At 36.2% G+C, this 20,044-nt stretch overlaps 2 long non-coding RNA genes across 2 annotated transcripts; both read right to left on the bottom strand.

Annotated features, from left to right (window-relative positions):
• Window positions 1-558: 558 nt before the first annotated feature.
• Window positions 559-9,429, bottom strand: LOC106056880 (uncharacterized). The gene is made up of 3 exons (XR_001215772.2): window positions 9,286-9,429; window positions 3,151-3,456; window positions 559-933 (listed from the first exon to the last, which is right to left on the bottom strand). It is a non-coding gene; the product is annotated as an uncharacterized LOC106056880 (long non-coding RNA).
• A 1,287-nt stretch (window positions 9,430-10,716) lies between these two features.
• LOC106056833 (uncharacterized) lies at window positions 10,717-18,433 on the bottom strand. Its single transcript, XR_001215765.2, has 3 exons — window positions 18,377-18,433; window positions 14,920-15,167; window positions 10,717-11,513 (listed from the first exon to the last, which is right to left on the bottom strand). It is a non-coding gene; the product is annotated as an uncharacterized LOC106056833 (long non-coding RNA).
• Between the last annotated feature and the right edge of the window lie 1,611 nt (window positions 18,434-20,044).

A 20,044-nucleotide genomic window follows, 5' to 3' on the forward strand; every position in this document is an offset into this window, starting at 1 on the left:
GACATTCTGTATGGGGATTTTTAAAAAGTCAGGAGAGCCGTAGGTCGCCCTCTCTTAAGGTATACTAATGTATGCAAACGCGATATGAAGCTTTTTAAAAATTGACACCTAAAGTTGGAAAAAATGAGGCACTGAATAGATCCAGAAGAAGAGGGAAGGGTCGTGGATTGCAGATGGCGTACACGCTAGAAGTAGAAAGGGTGAAAGTGCTACAGCGTTTGATTGCCAACCTATGACCCTAGCTGAGTATGTAGGACTGTGACATGAAAGTTGTAAAGGGAAAGTCTCTCAAGACGTACAATGGCACAGAGACAAATGTGTATTAAAATGAAGAGTTAAAAGGAACATAAGCAGGTACAGTTTGTACAAATACTTCAACTTTGTCATTCCCTCAAGTTATTCTGTAAATTAACTCGTAGAACGTAATCATCTTCTTTTTTGAAGTAACGTCTGTACTATATAAGAAAAGAAAGATAACTGTACTTCTTCGAAATTATTTTCAATAATGTTACAGACAGTGGACCTCCCATACAGTAGAGAGCCAACACAAGTTTCAACTTTAGGTACTTTTGCTGTTGTTTTTTATTAGTCACAGGGTTTAGTTTTAAAACACAAACTCTTTTTGATAAAATATGATGCTAGGAGCAAAAACACATTTCCAGTTGCCAGACTTTTACAAAACAAACTTCATTTTAGCAAGCACACGTTGCTGGTTATGGGGACATTTTAAATCTGTGGTTTAAAGCGGTGACAAGTCCGGTCAGACAAAACCCAAAAACAAAGTAGCAGGTCAGATAGTTGAGTACAGGAAAGACAATCTTCGGCGAGGTCATCAAGCCGACCATTCTACAGGCCATGAAGTATGCAAGTACAAGGCTTCTGTAGCCGATGATACACTGTTTGTACAGGATCACCCTCGTCTTTCGAAAAAGTCTGGGGATGAGTATAAGACGCTAATGAGCACACAAAAAAATAATTAAAAAGACAATGATGATAATATTACAAAACCAAGAAAACAAATCTCTAGACCAGACATGTCAAACTCATTAAGGTGTATGGGCCACATAAAAAAAACTTACTATGACCTGAGAGACCGCAGCAAAAAATCAGTTGCAAAACAGCTTACTAGTTTTATGTAAATTAGAAACAATACAATAGAATAATTAATGGCATACCTGTCCCATAGTTAGCTAAATGTGTAGTACTATTTGATAATTTAAAAAATTACTATGATTACGCATTATTTTCATAGTCCTGATGCTTGACATTCTTTCTGGGATACAAGTTTATTAATGTCATGTTGAAGTTTGTTTGCCATTGACACTTTCATCACTGATGACAAATTTTGATCAGATAATCTCGAACGTTGCGGTATTGTTGTAGCTTTCAGTATTGAAAAGAACTGCTCACAGAGATCAGTGCTTGCAAACATAGCTAGAATTCTGGCTGAAAATTTCCGCATTTCAGGTAAATAACTAAAATTTTAGCATAGCCAATGCTATATACTTGGATTTCAACACAGAATCTGACTCAGTTCTAGTGGCACATTATCAGCATCATTTTCAGAATCAGATGAGAATGGCGATACAAACAGCTAAGATTCTTGCTCGTATGAAACGAAGTCACGAAAACGTTCATTGAAAGCATCTACTAACTATTCCAGATGTAGGACATATTTACCAAATGTCGGAGCCGTATTTAATCTTTTCAGTTTCTGGCACGTTGAGAAGTGCACACGATTTTCTCTTTTTATTAGGTTTATCCACAGTCGTAATTTTTATGAAAGCACTTCACATCATCACACACAGTTGTGACTATTTTGTCTTTACTTAGAAGTTTCAAATTCAAATATTGCAGGTGACCAATGAGATTAACTGCAAATACCAAATCCGGAACCCATTCTTCACTTTGGAAATGTTCAACAGGTTCACCTTTCATGTTCAAAAACAATACAATTTCCTCACGCAGTGCTAAAATCTTTTCAATTCTTTATGACGTGAGAGCCAGCAAATTTCGTGTCCAATGTCATTCAGAAACATTGAAAATTGACGATGATTTAAACCATGGGCACGAATAAAATTGAGTGCGACTAAAAACGGTCTTATGACATGTTGGAACTGTAATTGCTTTGCGCAAAATGTTTCTTGGTGAATGATGCACTTAAAATGAGCAAATTTAAAATTAGCACCAGTCTCACTTATTTTTGCAAGCAGCTTTGCTTCAAAACCATTTCATTTCATGGTTGGTGCACCATCCAAAGATGAATTGTACTGCAATATCACCTCCTGCAATTTCTCAAAAACATCCTCGCTTTGTGGTGTTATGCATAGAACTGTCTGTGATAAACTTATTCAGGCTTGCGTCAAAAACTGTGTCCCCGCTGAGGTATCACGCGTCTATTTCTCCTCACCGCTTTTAACCCTCTCTGTCTGCACATCTTCACTAAACACTACGTTCACCAGAGACTCAGAAATACTACTAGTATTCATTTCATATTATAAGTACGGTTTATTTTATTTTATCCGATGGTGGTCATGGTTTTTCTTTTTTTTTTCTCCCTAAATCCCAATGGGTCATTGAAAAAATAGAGAGAAAAAAATTGGCCAGTATAAAGATTGAGCCAACAACATTCGTGTTAATAGCACGACGCTCTAAACAACAGAGCTAACCGGCTATATAACAAACTATTAACTATAACTATATAAAGGGATAAGGATCTATAAGTAGCGTCTAAATCTAAATGAAAGGTAAATAAAATGGCAGACAAAATGATCGCTTCTTTCAACAGAAAAAAAAAGTAATTAGTTCAATAAGGAGGTGATCTTTTTGAAATAAAACAAAAATGTTGTCACGCTGAAAAAAATTATGTTCAAAATTTCATCTCGATAAGATAAAGAAAAGTAAAAAAAGAGAGAAAGAAAGAAAATATTGTTTTTAAAGTAAGGTTAAAACAAGAGCAGAGAAGAAGCAAATCAAATAAGAATTATCAAGAAGAAATAAGAAAATTATTTCAGCCTAAAATGAGAATAATATAAAAATATAAAATGTGCTTATATCTCAAACCTTAACTAAATAATTAGTGGATGGGTTTTTTATATTAGTTCCCATAACTCGCATTTAAACTATAACATTCAACAGAGATGCAGAGACCTGCGAAGATTCGATTTGAGAACCTCGTCGTAGTGTGGTTTGTTTATGAAACGCATCAAAATGATGAAAACTGGCCAGTACAACAGATTGAACGTGACAACAATCCACAGCACCTCCGCCAGGTGGAACTGAACGTTGACCATGGCACCATCTGTCAAGGGAGCTTTACCATCTGTCAAGGGAGCTTTACCATCTGTCAAGGGAGCTTTACCATCTGTCAAGGGAGCTTTACCATCATCCTAGGAGACGTGGGGAAGACAAGTGTGACACACACACACACTACTGCTCTTCTGTGAATTCTGTCATCTAGAGAGCGTGACAACAAAAAAGAGGCTTTAACAAAGTGATACATCCACCTGATGACGTCATAGACATCTCTTTCAATTTCTTAAATGGCGGAACACTTTAAAAGATATACGAATGTAAAAGTTTTTGACGATTTCATGAATACATAACATGAGCTGTAATAGATTTGATTCTCACCTAGGACAACAATATTGGTTTAATATCCCACAATAAATTATATATGCCAGGTTCTCGAAACGTACTGTTAACATCCCTTAATTTTTTTTTAATAATTATGTCTTTATTTTAATATATAATTGCCGATATCATTAACTAAATAAACTTTTTTTTGTGTGATTCATAAAATTGCTTCGATTTTTTAAATTATAATTTTTCCACTCACTTTGATTTCAATCCACACGAGATGTGAAGCGACAACAATACTGACATAGCAAAATAAAACAAAATAAACTATTGTTCTTCACATGAAGAAATACTTTTCGACACGAACGCTTTATTATTTCTTCAACTTAAAGACTTTAACGTCGCCGATATAAGTTAGAAACAATTAATATCACTGAAGTCGTGCGTGCAACACACAAGACGGTATGAGGACATAATAACCAAAACAACAACATAAAAGATACTTTTTTTTTAAAACAAAGCTTATATTATCAATTAGTTTAGACCATTCATTCGATTCAATGTATACTAGATCTAGACACAGAATAATAAATCTGTGCGATTAGAAATATTTGTACCAATTAACGCGATGTCATGCTTTTAGCCTTCTCAATACGCTATAATCTTATCACTTGTCTGGACCAGTTGGGTAAAAAAGAGGTGGGGGGGAGTATCTCAGTATATATTACCGTGATCGCTTTTTAAATGCATTTAAAAAAATTGTTCACTCGGGGCTCAAGGCTCCACAAGGGGACTAATTTAATTTATATAGTGATGGGAACTAAACTGACTTTTAAAAGTTAAACTAAAACTAGTTTTCAGCTATAATAAAGTAGTTAAACTATTAGTTTATCTTGAATTTCAAAATATAGTTAAACTAAACTAAAGAAAATTAATTAAACTTTTCATAAGTTTTTTTTTTTTTTTTTTTGGGGGGGGGGGGACGAAATTGACTGTATGCCTACGGTTCGATCTTATTCTTTTAACATTGTAGAAATATTTATCCATAATAAAATCAGTATTAAGGAATATGTTTCTTACATAAACTTTAATGCACAATAAAATTTAAAAAAAAAGATTTCTTAATAAATATGTGTGCTTGTATTTTTGCCTTGAATTAAAACCTTTAGAAAAGAAAGGTATCCTTTTTTAAATTATACTAACTTATTATATAATGGAAAATCTTACTTATACCGGTAAAGTTTCAAATCTCATTAAATAACATACATCCAGGATTTCAAATGTAGAGCTAGTAACCAAAGAAATAGAAACAAAATCGTTGGAGTTTTAAGAAACATTTGACCCGCATAACTATTTTATAGTGTAAAATGCATGCTTGACTAACCATGCCGATTTGATATTTTCTTGTCTGACCACTTAAAATACAACTAACACTATTGCATAGCCGTTAAACGCGCAAGGGAAAAAAAACAAAGTGGTCTTGTCATTATGGACTGCTCACTCAGTAGGCCTACACTATATAGGCCTACACGTGTACGTCTATCTGATCAGGTTGTTGAAATCAATCGGACACACCGTCTATTTACTTTCTCGGCAGGGAGAGTGTGTAACTATTTTAGTGTAAAGATATATCTTCGAACATGCTTGACTAGCCATGCCAGTGTGTTATTTTCTTGTCTGACCACTCCACATTAAGCAAACATTATTGCATAACGCGTACTAAAAAAATGCAGGGCAGTCTTATAGTATCACCGACTACACACATACAGTACACTAGGCCTACATGTGTATGTCTAGCTAACCAGTTGTTCAAATCAGTTGGACACAGTCTATTTACTTTATGGTCAGAGAGGGTGTGGATTAAGATTTTTTTATTCTAGAGTTGGTTATCCTAATGCTTTTAAATCTATATAGGCCTAGCTGTCGATTTAGACTTAGATCTCAATAATTCCTGCAGTTAAAAAATTATTGTTTGCCTCAAATGAATTGATTAAAACCACTAAATATTGACCTAACTCACTAATCAGATTCCCACTATAAACAGAAGTTAAACACCTCCACGTGGCTCACAAAAAAATTCGGAACAACCCCATTCATAATATTGCATAGAAGCTTTTGGCAAAAAATGTTTAATATTTTATAACACTGCTGCTTTCAGTTGCAAATATTTACTCCCATAAATTCTACCAGCATCTTACTTTACCCTCTTCAAATGCAGACTGACTAAATAGCTGTTAACTACATCATTTTTATTGATAATCAAAGTCATTGATATCACATGACCAGAAAACAGGGATGTGTGTTTCAAATTTTGTACAAATTTTAATTAAAAGTTTTAGTTAGTAATTAAAAAAAAAAGTAATTAAACTACGATTGTAACTAAACTATATATTGTAATTGGACAATGGCCTTAATTAATTTTTTTTAATTAAACTAAAAGTTTCTAATTTTTTAGTTTTGCCCATCACTAAATTTATACCACCACATCTGTCAAGTACGATTTCTTTCCCTTGTTCGATACCAAAAAAAAAAAATTAATTACCATTAGTTAATTATCTAATCGTTTATTTTTGTAATTGATTCTTGTTTTGACACGTACAAGAAATGGTGTGCTATTTTTTAACTTGATCCGAGATTGGGTGTGTGAGAAATAACGTGTACAAACTTTTGACCAGACAGACAGACGCAAAGAGTTGATATAGTTCTGTAAAGAAAAGAGAGACTTGTAGCCTACTTCTAAAACGTGAAGTCTGAAACCAATAAAGCTGCACCAAAACGACTGGGTTAAAAACATCCTGCTTCGAAATCAATACACGATGTAAACATTTATACAAAGCATGAGAAGATACATGGTTGTAAATCTGTAGGAGTATCTTTGCACTAGTATCAGTGAGTATCACAGTAGGCTATAACAAAAAGTTCTTTACACTCATGGCTTGGAGTCACTAGCCTTAGCGTCATGATCAGGGTAAAGAGAGTTATTGTCAAATTAAGATTTGATGCCAAAAATTATTTTCTATCTCGTCTTCTAGTCCTAACTACACTGGCTCTTCATTATCAACCGAAACCTTCAGAGAACTAAGATCGAATATCAATTTAGATTTTGATTTTCAGCTATGGTTACCAGACACCCACTCGACCTAAGCTGGTCTTCAAAGGAAAGCAAAGTTTCAACAAGGAGGCATAAAACATTAAGTCCAAGAACAATTTTATTGGTGAAACATCTTCATAAACCTTAGCTGGAAAACTACCATATCAGTTTCTCAAAATGTACATGTTACGCCCCCAAACGCCTTCACGGACAAGAGTTTGTATTTACAAACATTCTTAGATCCCGAGGAGTTCTGAGCAAAACATTTTATAAGCACACAGCCATGAATATACGAACACACAGCCACGAATATATGAACACACAGCCACGAATATATAAACACACAGCCAAGAATATATGAACACACAGCCACGAATATACAAACACCCAGCCACGAATATACGAACACACAGCCACGAATATACAAACACACAGCCACGAATATACGAACACACAGCCACGAATATACGAACACACAGCCACGACTATACAAACACACAGCCACGAATATACAAACACACAGCCACGAATTCACGAACACACAGCCACGAATATACAAACACACAGCTACGACTATACAAACACACAGCCACGAATATACAAACACACAGTTCACGAAGCAGGTTATTTAAAACACTTCATTTTTCTGTCCTGCAAATGTTTTCAACTTGGTCCCATTCCTTCCCCATGTCTTGTATGCATGACAAAACAAACATTTCTAAGTTAGTAGAAACCAGAAGATATGAAACAATTGAATTGAATTGCTGGATAATAGAATGAAAGTTGGACATTTTCAGACTTTAGTCTCTGCAAGAAGAAGGACACGACATCAATAAGGTAAAATGTCCTCATTTAGCCGGACGTCTAGAAACCCTAGCCCTAATATCTTGTTATTGTTCATAGAGATGAAGACTAAGACTGTTTCATTGATCCTTATGGAAATTTTCTCATAGAAAATCAAAACACAGGTCTCAGCACTCCTTGCTCATCAGTTATACACAAACAGTGACACATTGAATTTCCTTGTTAGGATCATCTTACCATCAACACTTCTTTCCTTCGTAACAGCTATACAGTAGTATTATTTCCCTTTGACCAACTATTGTGCCTGGGTTTCTAGCTAAGGGAAATAACTGTGCTTTTTTTAAAGCCAACGCTAATGTTAATCTCTCAAGTCATGATCTATCACAAGGTCGTCAAGCGCTGGAAAGGCCAGGAAAGGACTTCATAACACTGAATCTTTTGTAATGTTTTGTTTTTATTATGAAGGAAGGAAAGTTTCAAACGACATTTCATTAAATTGACCATTGGAAGACACTGGTCAAAAGGTCACTTGAGTGGTCACTTTCATCATCATTAACCTTCTGAAGTCGTAGGAGGACAATGGTTCATCTCGTGGAACATTTCTTGTCACTGTTAAAGCCTCTACTGAAGACACATTCCCTGACACGCTTTTCTTTATAAAAGTGAGTCATTACTTTTAGGCTGTCGACAGCTTTCTTGAAATAAGACACCTCTAAGGCCTTATAATAGCTTTCAATATATAATATGTTAAAATTAATCGCTACAAAGCTTAAGTCTCTCTGTCTTTCGAGTACAAAGTCATTTCTCCCACATCCTATCTCGGATGAAGCTGAAACTTTGCACAATAATTTAACTATTGGTAATTAATTATTTTGTTTGGTATCTTGAACAATCGTACTTGACAGAATTGATGCTATATTTACGTTGGATTAGTCCCCTTGAGGAACCTCGAGACCTGAGTGAACTTTTTTTTTTATGCATTTAAAAAAACGATCGTGTCAACATTCACAAAGCTACCCCCTTCTTCCCCTCCCCCTTTCACAACTGGTCCAGACATGTGATAGGATCTTAGCGCACTGAGAAAGCTAAAAGCTAAACAAAAACATTTGGTAAACATATTTCTATCGCACATATTTATCTGTCTTGGTCAATAAAGTACATAATTATATGGCTTATAAAAACTAATTGATACCATTACACTTAATATAAGCTTTTTTATGCTTTTCTTGTTTTTAGGTGTGAAATCCAATGGTATGAAATGTAGCAAGCTAGACATCCAACTATACGTATTCTTGTATTGATAATATTCCCTTTTAGTTTTTTTTTAATCAGATAAGTTTCTTAGCATGTCTTTAAACAGTTTCTCTGTAGCAAAGATGCAGATAGTTCAATATTGCATTTGAAGAGTTAAAGACAGCATAGATGACCATGTGGCGGAGGGTAGGGTTGTGGTATAATGGTCAGTTACACATCTGGTTAAAAAATAAATAGAGGACTAAGATGTAGATCTATTTTATGCTAGATTATTTATCATAAGGGTCGGCAAGGTCCGAAGACATAATACTGATTACATCTAGAGCTTATCTCATCTTATGAAATATAGAAGTTACTTCAAGAAAGAAGATGATTACGTCCTACGCATGTTCCTAGGACAATGTAGATGTAGTCATGCCGTTTAATCAATCAATTTAAATTCATATTTCAATGAATTAATTAAATTCTGCAAAGTCATTGGTTTTCCTTTTCCTTGTAAAAAGAATGAGAAAGATATTAATATGAAAATGATCTGAGAATGATTACATAATACTCACTGTTTTAACGTTGACTTCCTTGTAGAATTGGTACTCATACTGCTGATGATGTTTTGTTGAAGACTTGTGATGTTCTAGCCATGGTTCCTGTCAATGCTGCATTTGTGTTTCTTAACCCGGAATTAACCGAGAGTCCATGTTCAATATCTCTAGTCTGGACTTGTTGCAACATGCACACCTGTGGTGCGTAACTTCGGCTAAGAACAAAACTTTTCTTTCAACAGAAATACTTCACATTCAACTTCTTTCTACTTTGCGACCTAGAGACTCTTCTATACAAACAGTTCCTTATATAAAGATATTATACTCAGTCCTCTACTAACCATGTTTCATAATTTCATTTTAAGTTTTCATAATTAACTCTATATGTGAAAATATCAAAGCGGTTGCGTCCTTTTAGTATTCTAGTGGTCCACTATTTTCCTCCAAGCGATATCTCAATCATTCCGGGTTTCTTTTTTTTTCTATTGTAATACTTTTACTAGTAGATCCGACGGAAAGCTTTTTAATCTTAATCTTAAAGCCAAAACGAAAAGATGGCGAATCTTGATTTGGGAGCTGCTGCTGTCCGATGTTGTGGCACTCAAATCTCTTTCACAAGTAGGATTAGTGGTTAGGCTAGTGATTGCCTTGGCAGCTGCTTTTCAAGAGTTTAGCCTTTCAATAAACCTTCTCCAATACCGAAATCCTGGCACCTGGTACCTGTGATACATATTGGAAACCACACCCTTACGAAATTTACCTACTTCGGATCATCAATTGCAAGCAACCTAGATTTAGACACTGAGCTGACAAAAAGAATAGGAAAGGCTTCTGCAGCAATAGCAAAACTCTCCAAGCGCGTTTGGGAGAATGGTAAATCGACCACAGCAACCAAAACTCTTGTCTACAATGCCTTTGTTGTGAGCAATCTTCTTTATGGCAGTGAGAGCTGGTCATCATACAAGTACCAAGAGCACTCATTAAATAGTTTCCACTTGCGCTGCTTGAGACGCATAATGTGCATCTCTTGGAGGGATCATGTCTCCAATCAGGACGTTTTGAAATAGGCCAATATGCACAGGACCTATGCTCTCCTGACACATAATTACCCTAAAAAAGGACTCTCATCGATAGCCTGTTTTGTAATCTGCAGTTAACAATCATCTGAAGAAATTCCAGTTGGAATCCCACCTGCCCTGCCTTAAATCCGGCCCAGACAGTTACTCACATTCACCACCTAATTTCTTGGTAACAAAGGGTGTAAAAACAACAACAACAACAAACAACAAAAACAGCCACACTCAGCTTGAAGAGTGTATATCTCTCGTGCTGTGATGTAAATTAACTGTACCTTTTGCCTAGTCTTCAATGTTTCTCAATTAGTTGCACAATGTTACAGACTCACTGACACGACAATAGATTTAAAATAAAATAGAGAACAAACACAAGTTTCAACTTTAGGTACATTCTTTGTTGTTTTTTTATTAGTCTCGGAGTTCAGCCTTAAAACACAAACTCATTCTAATAAAACATGATGCTAAGAGCAAAGACACATTTCTTGTCTCTGGACTTATATACAGAACTTAATTTCTGCAAAGAGATATCGATGTTAATGAGGACATTTTAAATCTCAAACCTTTTTATTTATTTATTGGGATAGTGTATATAAAATACTGCCAAATTCTTTAAACATTAAAAGGAATCGTCATTTTAGTATTAATTACAAAGATATTTCATTTCCAAACAAAGTAATGAGATTTCCTTGGCCCATAAAATGGAACCGTTCCCTCTCTCTACATGAAAAAGACTGGTACGCCAAAGAGGCACTTAGTAAAGTGCCATCTTAGAAAAAACTTTCAAATACATGGTGGGTGCAGCAGTTAAAACCAGCTGACAACACAACAGGGGCCTTTTGGAAATATTGTTTTGTGATCCATTCCCCCTTCCTTATAGGAAGAAGAGCAAGCATTAGTTAGTAAAACAGAGTCGAATTAATCACCCGTTCTCTATCAATCTCTAAAAGCCAATGTCTATATAATATTGCAAAGTGGTTCAAAGCGGTGACAAGTCCGGTCAGACAAAACCCAAGAACAAAGTAGCAGGTCAGATAGTTGAGTACAGGAAGGACAATCATCGGCGAGGACATCAGGTCGACCATTCTACAGGCCATGAAGAAGAGAAGCACGAGACTCTTGTACGCAGTGGTGTATATGACGCATAGGGCCGCCCTCGTCTTTCGAATACGTCTGGGGATAAATGGATGACACTAATGAACACACATAACTCATTTAGGAAGACAATATGGCGGGAAAGGATGTTGAGTTTCTTTTGTTATAAACATTCTCAAAACAAGTCCACATCGTATGGCTTTAACAAAATGAATCTAGAATGGTGTGAACACATTCTACAGACGAGTTACAGACACTCATGTAAACTTGAGCTTTAGCCTGCACTCATCGTTATATTGTTTACAAAGACATTTTGTTTTTTCTTTTGAAAATAAGCAATTTTTGATACAACCGTTAGGAGTAAATGTCTCCCTCCCAATGGAATATTCAATTTATTGTAGTCACCATGGAAACAATTCTTGGTTGTTGTTTGTTTTTTTTGTTTTTTTAAATAATTGAAAAATGACGAACTATTTTATTCTATAAAAGTTTAGTCCGAATCTCAACAAAAGAATTAATAAATTGTTTCCTTTACAACTAATGCTGTATTCAGACGTATAGCCTATTTAACAACGTAGGCCTACTATAGGGTAAATTTTTTAAAATTACTTTTGTATAACGCATCTTTTCTACTTAAGTAAGGTGGGACATTCAGGTTTTGGACCTTCTGGCACCGAAGCAGGACGTTTTAGCGCAGTCGTTTTGGCGCGAAGGTCGTTTTGGCGTAGGCCGTTTTAGCGCATGGGACGTTTTGGCGCGAAATGTTTTGGTCTCATTATTCCCGTTCATCGCATTATTTCTTTCAAAGAATCCTACATGTATGAGTGTTAAGACTTATTGTTTCATGTACAGAACAAGAGATATTTATGTCCGTTATTTTTGGTGTTTAAGTTTGTTATTTAATTATTGTTAAGTCACTAACATTACACAAGACCAGGCAGCCATCTATACTTCACAGTATGCGTGCATGAAATAGTCAAAGTTATTAAAACTTTTTTCGGGGAGGGGGGTTATAGTGCAGTAGTGCATATAGGACAGGCAGTACGAAACCACCTCTTTCTGCCAGTCTGTTAGAATATATAAGGTGAGACTCTAAATGTCCCAATCCACGTAAACCATTTTCATTTGACTGCTCCAACTGCCATTTGATTCTCTACGGAATAGTGAAACTCTTTTATTGTCCTATTCTCCCGAGTTATACAAAAAAAAAATTTTCTTTCAGCTCAGGTGAAAGTATATAGTTCTGATATTCTAATGAAATAGTCAAAGTTGACCTATGTTTAGGTTGTGGAGGAGCTCCTTGCATTTTTTTTCCCGCTGAATTACTTTATGCAAAGCGTCTTTCTTGGGCAGTTTTGCATGCACTGCTGGTGAAGATCCCATTAAAACGCTGTTTATGATACAAGATGGGATTTCTGTGGAAGAAACAGCACTCTTTTTAATTGTTGCCAAATTGAGGCAGCCTGAAGTTGTGCAGCTGGCCTGGCAGATTCACAACGCTAAAACCAGAGTGGTCTGCTCTGACTACACCTATGAAAAACACAGAAATCTTGTATTTTCCTCGCTTCGACTGGACTTTTCAATTGTTTATAAGAGTAATACAGAATGCCACAAGGTTTTCAGTTAAAAAATATATTAGAATGAAATGGCGAAAGTTGTGCCAGTCTGTCAATTTGCTGGACACATGATTAGTGAATGTTCCAAACTCTGCGATGTTATAAAGACGTAGGGGTGAAGAGATTGAAAGAGAGGAGTAGACCTTGTGCCGCTCTCGGAATTAACAATTCAGGATTATAAATTCACACCTAAGGATGTCAAGTGGAGTGCTAGAAACAGATTATCGTCTTACCAGTGAGAGAGGGAAGGGTGGAGGAAAGAGTGAAATGTGCCCAGAAGAGAAGGGGCGGGATAGGTGTCGCAGGTAATGACGAGTCAGAAGGAGATGATCGCCAGACGCATGATGCCAACGATCAGTGTTCGGTCCTGGTATTGTTTTTATTTGATTGATTTTACCTGCGTCAATGGGAGATGTGTCACACAAATCACCCCTACCCAATTTCTTAAAATATATCATTTAAAAGTATCGTAGCTTGTTCGGATATTAAACTAATGTAAATTCTTTTTTTTTAATGTCTTTTGGAAAGAAGTCGAATAATGTCATCCAGTGCGATTAGCAGAGCTCTCACACATAATTCAATTGGAGGAGGGGGCGTGTCATTACCATTCAGGAATATGACTTATATATTCATGAAATAAGCAAAACCTTTATTGAAAAAAAACAATTCGCTGGATGGTGTTAGAATTCATACTATAATACTATACTGGAGTGAAATAAACATTGCTATAAAATCTACGCGGTTATTAAATTTGCGTCAAATTATATCTCGGGACAAAACGTCCCTTGCGCCAAAACGGATCGCGACAAAACGGCTGCGCCAAAACGTGACATACCGTTCTGGCACACATTTTTAAAAAATGTCAAAAATGAAATTTAGTGTCACGCTTTCATGAAAAGTTGATAAATTGTACGCTTTTTAGTTTAAAATATAATTTCGACGCTTCCTACTTGATTATTATTTCATGTGTTTGAGGCATTAGTAGTACTTCTACTTTGAGGCTCCATTCTTTTTCTCAGAATATGATGTCAACACGTTTCCGGTCAGCCTCGTTGTCAGGTTTTCTATTTCTCTTTTGGCTGGGCTCTCCCTTCTGTTCAAGTCAGAGACAGAGTCAAACATGGCGGAGACAACACGAACATTCACGTTCGACTAAGACCTACAGGCAGAGTCAAACATGGCGGAGACAACACGAACATTCACGTTCGACTAAGACCTACAGGCAGAGTCAAACATGGCGGAGACAACACGAACATTCACCTTCGACTAAGACCTACAGGCAGAGTTCCCGTATTAAAAGAAGACAAGATGAATTAAAAACGACAGCGGAGAGCGATGTGAGAAATGCGGATCACAGTTTTCTGTCGCACATTGTGAACGAAATGACTATAATTCAGGGCTTGCCAACCTTTTCATTCAGTGCACCAATTTGTTTCATTTCCGATGCGCCACTTAAAATTTTACAAGTTTCAGTCCTTTAAAATACACATTTGTATAGAGTAGAGGAGGGAATACTTATTAAGTCTGTCTTTGTTAACATTTTTAGCTTGCATCTATAATTGTGACTTTGCTTCCTCAAATATTTCTGACCATCTGAATTTTCCTTCGAGGGGATTTAAGCAAATAAGGTTTTTAGAAATGTTGAAATTATCACTATTTTTTCTTAAATGAAAAAGCTTAAATAGAAAACATAAAAAAATGTCCATGAATAACGAAAAGAAAATGCAGACGAAATCACACATACTACACCACGCAAACAATTATATTAAGCCAACGTGTTCTCTGTTTTGTTTTTGTTGTTGCTGTTGTTGGTTTTGGTCTGATTGGTTTTATAAGTATTTCGGTCGAGAAACAATTACTTTACCCACCTGTTCAGCTTTGGTTTGTGGAACCATTTGTGCAAATCCTTGTCTAACAGACATACCAAAATGGCTGTAAACGTGTAGCTGATTAGAGTGAGTTTGGCCAAAATGATAAGGAGTAGGGCAATGCCCTCGAGGCAGATTTGTAAAGCCATAGCAGTTCACCATCTGTCAGGGAAGGCCTATCATCATGGTGTGAGAGGGGTGGATCAAATGTGACAAACACACTATTGCTCGAGTGTGAATTCTATCATCTAGAGAGAGAGTGACAAAACAAAAAGTTAATTATCTGCCTAGCTATGCCTAGTGCAGCCTTTTAATGCTTCTATAACGTTACACTTTAAAAGACATTAGAATATATTTCCTTTAGGTATACAATGTTTTGAATAAAATTAGAGCAAGAGGATAAACCGTAGAGAATTTTAAAAAGGGAGCAAAGGCGAGTAACTGGCGACTAAACCACTGAACTTCGGTCAGGAGGAGCTAGTTAGCCTTGGCTGGTTACTCACCTAGGACACACAGGGGTCGGCAACCTTTTCAGTCGCAAGAGCCAAAAATTACGATTTACAAAATTTCACCATTTTAAAGAGCCACAAGATTTTTTTTCTTACTAACAATAAATAGTACTGCCATAAATAAAGTTTTTTTGATTAAAAAAAAAAGAATCTATTATTAATAAGAAAAATATCAATTTATCATTATATCAATAGTGTTTTACACAACAAATTATATATATATTACTTATTATTTAAGTATAAAATTTAACCAATTAAACATTTACATACAACACCAACTTGTACTTCAATAACAAAAAATTGAGCAAAAAAATTCAGTGGTAACTATGGCTTTGCATGTTTTAGAAAGTTTAGATAAATTTGGCTTATAGCTTGTTTTTAGTTTCAAACACAACTCTAAATTTTCATTTGTTAGTTGGCATCTTACTTTAATTTTAATTATATTCATGCAAGAGAACGCTTGCTCATACGAATATGCCGATCCGAAGATAGTCAGCCTTCCAAATGCCAACTTTTTCACCTGACTGCAGCAATCTGGAAGACTATTCCATGCATTGAATATAAGTGCCTAATCTCGCGGCATTTCTTTTAAAGCTGTCCACTTTTGTTGCGTTGCATACATTCCTGGACCTTCAACTCTTTTAATTTTTAACTCTGTAAATTCTCCACTACACAAAGCTTTACTTTTTAAATCGATCAACTGCATGTCTAGAGATCCAGTATCCGAATGGCTCAATGTGGATTTCAGTACTATTATTTCGGTACTATAGACCTACTAATTAGTAGACCTATTTTATACGTCCAGTGCCCGTTTCCCCGAGTAGGTTCATACTGAAGCGATGTCTATATATAGCACTATGGAAAAAAAAAAGGTTTTAAGTTGTTGGTTAATCGCTTAGAGCAGTGTTTCTCAAACTGGGTTCCTGGGGTTCGCGAGACAACCGAAGAGAAAGATGAAAATTTTATACAATTAAAATAGCTTCTTCGCTAAAAAAAAACAGTTATTCCCATTGAATAATTTGAATCGTTTAATACTGTTTAATATGTCTATTACATACTATTCTATACATAAACTAAATATTTGAAAACATTCTTCACTTGGATACTCCCGAGTGGGTATTGAGCCCTTTTGCACATGAACAAACTCGTATCAAAATCACAGATTTTTTCTTCTTCATCTTCGTTCTCATGTACATGCTGGAAGGTTCAAACAGGTAGTCCTATGTCCTCTAGTATTTCGAAGAATTACACAATGTTTCCAGATCTGGCAGCTCTCCATATAATTTTTCTCCATATAATTTGTCTTCTTTAAGGGGTGGGAGTTTGGGGCCAGTGTCCTGTCTGGGCCTCTCGATGCAGCTTTGAAGGACATGGTCGGTATTCTCTGGTAATGCTCCACATGGGCAAATCTCACTAAAATCTATTTTTACCGGATCATGTGTGGTCTCATTCTGTTGTATCAGGTTCTGAGACGAAACATTCTATGTAGGTCATGTCGGGACAGTTTCTAATAGGCATCTTTTTTCTTGAACTTTGTCTGAATGCTGTTCCATTTCTCGTTTATTGAACTTTCTTATTTTTAAATTTCTTCCGGGTAAAAAAGGACTTTGGATTGTTTAGTCATTCTCCCATCTTTGTCTGCTTTGTCATTGCCTTCTATTTCAATGTGGCCTGTGATCCATTGGAGGGATATTACCTTGCTGTTGTTGTTAAGATTTAAGACTAAGACTAAGACTGCTTTATTGATCCTTATGGAAATTTGTTGTGATTACAAGGACTCTTTTCTCATATAAAAACAACACAACAGAAACATTCACATAAATAAAACAGACACAAAATAAAGAGTTCATTCAGCTACTACACACAGAGCTGTTCTGGCGTCAGCCAGGAAGATAATCTGTCTGTTTGGCGTGTTAAGTTGGTTTATTAACGTGGCATATGCTAGCTCTAGTGCTCCTCTTTCTGCGCTGTGGCTGTACAAGAGATCACCAGTTGCAATTGACCAATCACAGATGAATCCATACTAATCTAGAAGCAGCGTATTGAAATATCCACAAACGGGGAACTTAAACCAATATGTAAACAAGGAGACCACAAATTCTGGTTACAAAACATATCCGAATTTATACCTTGCATTATGGGTCAATCAAAAGAAGTTGTTAACTGCTCTTCGGCCTTTATATTTGGTACAACGTGGATTCATTGCCGTAATGATCCTTGTCAACAACGACTTGACATTTGGGCTCGTTGAGCCGGGTATAAATACACTCATAAAATCTAATCAACCTCATCCAAGTCATTAATTTTACATTTTATTTTAAACAAAATAAAATCTCAATAAACACTCCCTTCAACAAAATAAAATCTCAATAAACACTCCCATCAACAAAATGTCTTTTAGTTGTTTTTTTACATGTGTTACATATAAGGTAAAAGTTCCCCTTTTCGACCTTGCGATCTAGAGGGCAGATGATGTTAGGGTCAACTGTTTCTTTGGCCAATAGTTAACGAGCAGGGTGTCATGGGGCCAGCACAACGACCAAGCGCTTAATCACTCGGCCAACGCACACCCCTTTTTTTTTTACATATTATATAATATGCATTTATGTAGCTTTTTCACTTAGGGGTCCGTGGCAAGTTTTGACTTTATATAATGTGGTCCCCGGGTCAAAAATGTTTGAGAACCTCTGGCTTAGAGGATTAAATATTTTCAGACAGACTGACAGAGTGAGTTGATATAAACTTTGTAAACAGAAGAGGGAGGCATTATAAGAGTTTAAGCGATGTAAATAGTTGGTCTCTGAAGGAAGGGGGGGGGGGGTTGTGGGTTTCTACGTGCGGTTAAAAAATCATAACTTTAATTCAATGTAGATCTAGTCCTTGTAATCTTTAAGGAATCAGAAAGTCATTAATATAAGATGATCTGAGAATGACTTCGTAATACCCACTGGTTTAACAGAAACTTCTTGGTACAGTTGGTACTCACGCTGCTGACGGCGTTTTAACCCTTAAAACGCGTGTGGCAGTTTAGACTCTAAACATCAGAATTGTAATTCCATTTTGCTCAGCACTTTAAGGGCTAATAAAGCTTATTGATGTTCTAGCCATGGTTCGTGTCAATGCGCATTTGTTTTTCTTGCTTTTTGAGAAAGTTCATGTTCAATATCTGTTGCCTGGGCTTATTGCAGTATGCACACCTGTGGTGCGTAACTTCAGCCAATCTCTTTAATAAAAAAAAATCCTACATGCGGGAAAATTTCATCAGTCATAATATTTCAAAAAAAATTTATATATTTATCCTCCATCATGGTTGAAAATGGCTATAAAGTCCAATCCTCGCTTTAGAAAGCCGGTCATAGACATGGCATGGGTAAGTTGGTCTACTGCAGATATGCCTGCTTCTTCTCTCAGCCTTTTGCTAGCTCTGTGTTCTTTCGTGCTGGCCGCTCTCCTTGCCTCGCATCGTGAGATTTGACACTTACGGCTTCAAGCCATGAGGAGCGATCGAGAGCTAGTGTTTCTCAGCCGTGAATGTCACTATCATACTCCTGAAGGGTGTCTTTGTAACGTTTGTGTTGACCACCCTTTCGAGCGCTTTCCTGCAAACAGCATGATAGATCTAATAATTGTAATGATGTGAGTCAAGTTTTAAGATTGTTGAAAGAAAAAAATTAAATCGCTCTCTCCTTGCCCCGGGCTAACGTTTTACTCACTACGCCTCTGGCTTTGAGGGACTGTCTCATGATGAATCTGACCGTGTGTCCATGCGTGTTTATTTTTTTAATTTTCATTAGCCTTGTGCAAATCTGCTGCTATCTGTGATGTGGCTGAGTATAGCCTTTTATAAGAGGGATTGATGATGGTTTCAACAACTTAGTGGCCTTATGTTGTACAATGTCGGAGTCCAATTAGATAAAGAAACGAGAATTCAGAGACTAGTGTGAACTGTTAGATCTCATGTTTCAGTGCGAGATGACAATTTTTCAGAAGATTTTTTACCTAAAATATTATGTACATGATGTCTATTATACAGGATATGTTTAACTGCCAATAATGTCTAAATGACGATATATATAGATAAGTGCCAAAAGGGCAATAAGGTAGTGTGGTGCAACTGGATGAGAGAAATAAAGAGCGCATGGAAACTTGAGAAAGGACTCTTCTGATCGAAGCACAGTCATAAAGGCACAAGGCTAAACGCATTAGCTACGTGGCGTCTTAACGTATCCGTTGTGACATTGTACATTAGAAAACTAGAATTACGAATTATTGTTTTTCTTGACTATAGTTTGGTCCATAGAGTATGTATTTTCTCCACCCCACACCCCTCCACAAAAAAGGTTAAATCGACATACAAGTCATATTTCTAACATTATCTGTAGTGCTTGAAACAAAATTCCCCATGCCAAATTTATATCGTTAACGGCAGTGGCGTCACAAGGGTAGGTGTTACTGTCACCCAGTGCGGTTAGCTCAGGGTGTCCCCCCCCCCCCCCAACCTCAGCGCCATCAACTTTATCCAAACTTTTCCAAAAGAAACTATCGTTAATTCTCTTTGTTGAACCAATACAGTCATCTGATTACCAACTTTCATCGATTTTAGCACAAATGTAAAA

The sequence above is a fragment of the Biomphalaria glabrata genome, chromosome 3 (assembly GCF_947242115.1).
Source record: "Biomphalaria glabrata chromosome 3, xgBioGlab47.1, whole genome shotgun sequence".
NCBI lineage: Eukaryota > Metazoa > Mollusca > Gastropoda > Planorbidae > Biomphalaria > Biomphalaria glabrata.